Source organism: Triticum dicoccoides, chromosome 2A (genome assembly GCF_002162155.2).
Source record: "Triticum dicoccoides isolate Atlit2015 ecotype Zavitan chromosome 2A, WEW_v2.0, whole genome shotgun sequence".
Lineage (NCBI taxonomy): Eukaryota > Viridiplantae > Streptophyta > Magnoliopsida > Poales > Poaceae > Triticum > Triticum dicoccoides.
In genome coordinates this window covers 403,345,887-403,350,107 of record NC_041382.1, presented here as the reverse complement: position 1 = coordinate 403,350,107, position 4,221 = coordinate 403,345,887, and the positions used below count along the sequence as shown (strand labels likewise).

General features: G+C 42.3%; 1 long non-coding RNA gene across 2 annotated transcripts; it reads left to right on the top strand.

The window, feature by feature from the left end:
* Positions 1-1,643: 1,643 nt before the first annotated feature.
* On the top strand, positions 1,644-2,933 carry LOC119359405. 2 transcript variants are annotated; one of them, XR_005172519.1, is made up of 4 exons: positions 1,644-1,779; positions 1,866-1,965; positions 2,488-2,644; positions 2,900-2,933. It is a non-coding gene; the product is annotated as an uncharacterized LOC119359405 (long non-coding RNA). The 2 variants fall into 2 exon arrangements; XR_005172520.1 differs by having other exon boundaries at positions 1,644-1,783.
* The last annotated feature ends 1,288 nt before the right edge of the window (positions 2,934-4,221 follow it).

The window sequence follows — 4,221 nt, the reverse complement described above, 5'->3', positions numbered from 1 at the left end:
TTCCTTAATAATAAAGCATGGATTGACTCCGTGGATTCACCGTCACAATACGCTTCTTCCTGTGAATTTACGCTTTCAGTTTTTTTTTCAATATGTCTATATTTTTTCCAAAATCCAAGGTGGTACTAATCTATCTATGTTTATATGTATATAAGAAAAACCTGAGAAGGTAAATCCTCTTTCTTTCCGTGTCCAACTATGTCAGGTCGTCCGTCGTCCGTACTATGCCAGGTCTTCTATGTCGTCCCGCACACATCCGACTTCTTTTCTATCGGTGCTGATCCGGACTGCTTTTCATACCAGTGTCTATCCGATTTTTTTGTATAAAAGTGTAGGCACCTATAACCTCCGTACCTGTCCTCTCGCTCCGTCCACGAAGAGGAGAGGAGTATCTGCCCTATGGACGCCGTCGCCGCACTCCTTTGTTGTCGTCGGACACCGACCCAGAGGTGCTTGCCCCTCGAGGTCGCGTTGACGCCGACTCGGCCACCTCCTAGGATGCGGCTCCCCAGTGACACCGCGGCCCCAGGGTTCACATCGGTGCCGCCTCTCCAGTCCTGGCTTCAGCCCCTCTCACCGTAAACCTCAGCAATGGCTCCTGCCCACGCCAATACCCGCCGCCATGAGCTGCGCACGGATGCCCTAGATGGCAGCTACGACGATGGCCGAGACGCTTATCCTCCACCGCTACCTCCTGAGAACCCGTGGGCCGTGGCGAGCTCCCTTCCCAGTTCCCACTACCCCGCCACCCTGGTCGGCTCGTGCACGTGACCATGGTGATGTAGGTTTGCAGGGGATATGAGTTGCTCTGATTCCTGAACCCGTAGAAGCAGTGTCGCCTAGCTGGCGATGCGGCAGGCACAAGGAAGATCCTATACTAATCTTTCCCATCCCTTGCAGCAAGCTGCGTAGGCCCCCGCCACCGGGTCACAGCCTGAACGGAGCCCCAGTTGGCTCGCCCTTGCTCTCCACCTGTGGCGCCGGTGGCGTGTGCGCAACGGATGAGGCCCCGCACTCACGCTGCCGCAGTGTGGATGGAGCTCCGCCGAGTCCATGAGCTCCCGAGCCGGGCGACGGCGCGTATTGATCTGAAAAAGGCCACCAACCCAATGCAGCCTCTCCCCACTCCCTTTCTTCTCCATATTATAATATCCTTTGATATCAAGTTCTAGCTGTACATTAACCGAAGCATCTCTTTTCTGATCAGTTATACATCAAACAAAGCATCACTTTTCTGATCAATCAAGGAAAACATGTCAGGATGGTTGATGCTTGATGCAGCGGAGAGTCGCATGTGCATTGCCGACAGTTTCAATTTAATCGGGCTTCCGACTGGAGGAACAGAAGCGACTCTCCGTTCTCCAGCCATTAAGTTCATTACTGAATAACAAAATCAGCTTCAGACCTAAGGTTTGATCAGGAAAATTCAGCTATGTCTATCTATGTGCATTGGTCTTAATTTTTTTAGATGAGCAAATTGTCTACTTCCATAGGAAGTGGATGGGATGATCTACATAGCCTCCTGCAGCACCGGATTCAAGGAATCAGTACAACAGTGTGGCCTCTTACTAGACAGTTTTCTTCTCTCTGCTTTCGAGAATGCTAGACACTTTTCAGTTTTCTTTGATGCTGATCTAAATGTTTAAATATCTGGATGCGTTTTCTTGAATACAGGTTCGATCTTTGATTATCTGCATAGTATATCTAACCACTCTGACTTTCCTTTATTATTAAGATGCATCAAATCGCAATCCCCTCCGAGAGGAAGGGCCAACTCAAGTAGGTATATACATCCATTGTTTTAAGCAGTAAATTCAGAAATCTGAATTGAACTAACTGATTTGGCTTATGTTCTGTAAATGCAGCATCCATGTACGAGAATCTCTGTAATGTAGTTATGTGAACTAGAGGTGTGGTTTAGCAATGTACCTCATACACGGCTGGTTGATGATAAAGATATCTCAGGTTTGCCTTGATTATATTATAAATTACGCAAATCTTTTTAGAAACAGGAAAGTTAAGTTTAAATTGCGTAAAACAGGAAAGCGAACGAGTAGTTTGTACCTCATACATGGCTGGTTGATGATAAATCGGAACTTAAAACATATGGGTTTTACAAGCATCACTTCTTGAACATGCAAAAGATAAATAACAGCTAAAGTTTCATGGACTACACCAGTTTCTACAGCTAAAATGTCCACCATTGTTGAATCTCTATTACTGTGGAGTAGCATGTTTTGGGGCATATACTTACTTACATACTTTGTTCCTTTAGAGTAATATAATCTTCTCGATGTGTTAATTCACTTATTTTTCACACATGATGAATCCATAGTTGTTCGATTTAGCCAGAATAATCTCTTCTTTGTTAATAATAGTTTTATATAACATTACTTATATCAGGTCAAGTAGCCTCTCATAATGAAATACTGCATTTTTTTGCCGATCTCTCTCGAAATGATTGTTTACAGATAAAATTATTTGTAGAGATGGAGGACCTCGTAACCGACCATGTTGGGAGCTTGTGAAGAAATAGTATGTTGCTGTATGGAGGAATCCTTTAAATAACTCTTGCTACATGAGTCAGTGATCCTGAGGCAAACCTCCACTTTGTGATAGTGATGATAATTCCAGATAATGTTTGGTATTTTTTAACCCATCTAATCTACTTTTATTAGTTAAGCCTCAATTTGGTTTGAACATTTGCAATAATACTAAATTCATAAAGATGATCTTTACGGTTTAAATAAACTGTCTATGGTTTTTCTAGAATTGTTCTGAACATTGGCATAATTATACATTCATCTCTTGCGGAGTAGTCTCATGATTTTGACTTATTTTTTCCTTGTTGGTGATTCCTAAATGTGTGATACTGATACATATTGCGGTTTCGTTTCAGATGCAACCTTCAACTATAGAGGTTTCAGTTTCCTAATGGCCGATTTCTTCTTTGCGAGTCTTCCTTTTTCTTATGTTCACAAGGTGTACAATTGTCTATAGTATTTGCCAAGTTTAATCTAATGTCTAGATAAAAACTTTGCATGCCAGGAAATAAGAAAGTAGGTATTTTAAGGTGAACTTTGTATGAATCCTCCCACTCCCGCCAACCCATTCTTCAATTAGTATCCTCAAGTCACGATGTATCAATTTTGCCATGCAAGACGTTATGATAAAATAGAGGATGTAGACTGACTATGGGTCTTGAGCCTTGCTTATTGGGATGGATGTATGTGATTGTTTTTCTCCCGTTGCAACGCACAGGCATATTTCTTAGTTTACTTTATACCCGTTCCAACGCACGTATCTATATATATATATATATATATATATATATATATATATGTATATATACACACACACACTAGCAAAAGGGCCCGTGCGTTGCAACGGGTATAAAATTAGTTTGAAAGTTTGTGTGTGCAGCTCCCAATCCATCTCCTTCTGCCTTGTCTCATCTTCCCTTTTTATTTGAAACTGTTGGGCAGTGAATACTACAATTGCAAAGGCCACGATAAACTGAACATGTTTAATTAGGATTGCTCTTAGCCTCAAACATATTCTCAACATAAAAGCATTGATTATAAAGTGTCAATCCAATGATGGTGACCAAGTGAAAAAAAGAAAAGAACTTCCAAGTAATTCTAGACGGACGGAGTATGTCAATAACAAAGAGATGTCACACATACTACTTAGTAGATTCAGATACACAACCAAGGTTGTGCAGAGCTATTCCGTTAACGGTGCCAATTAAATGAAATAAAAAGAACCTGGACCTTTGCTCATATGCATCAAAACAATATGTAAAGGGGTAGTTTCACGGAAAAAAGATCTAACAAACATAGTGTTTCAGGCCTCGAAGAGGTTGACCTGGATGCCCTCGGTCTCCTAGACCTGGCGCAACATAGTGTTACACATTGATCTGCAATTCTGTTGATGACCCTCAATAGTGACTTGCACATGGCACCATGGCTAGGCATTATGTCAAATAGAGGACCAATATTACAAAGAACGAGACATCAAAAATCATGCTGATAAGTGATAAAACGCATAACCTGCTCTGCCATGATCATTGAGGGGGTATGGATGGCAGAGCTAGCTGGACAACATCTCAGATGATGCATGGCGGTGGCATTGCCAACCTTGAGCTTCTGCCCAAGCATGTGGCAATTTCAGTCATCATTGGATTATGATCTGGGATGCTTAACCTCTCGGGTAGTGCAA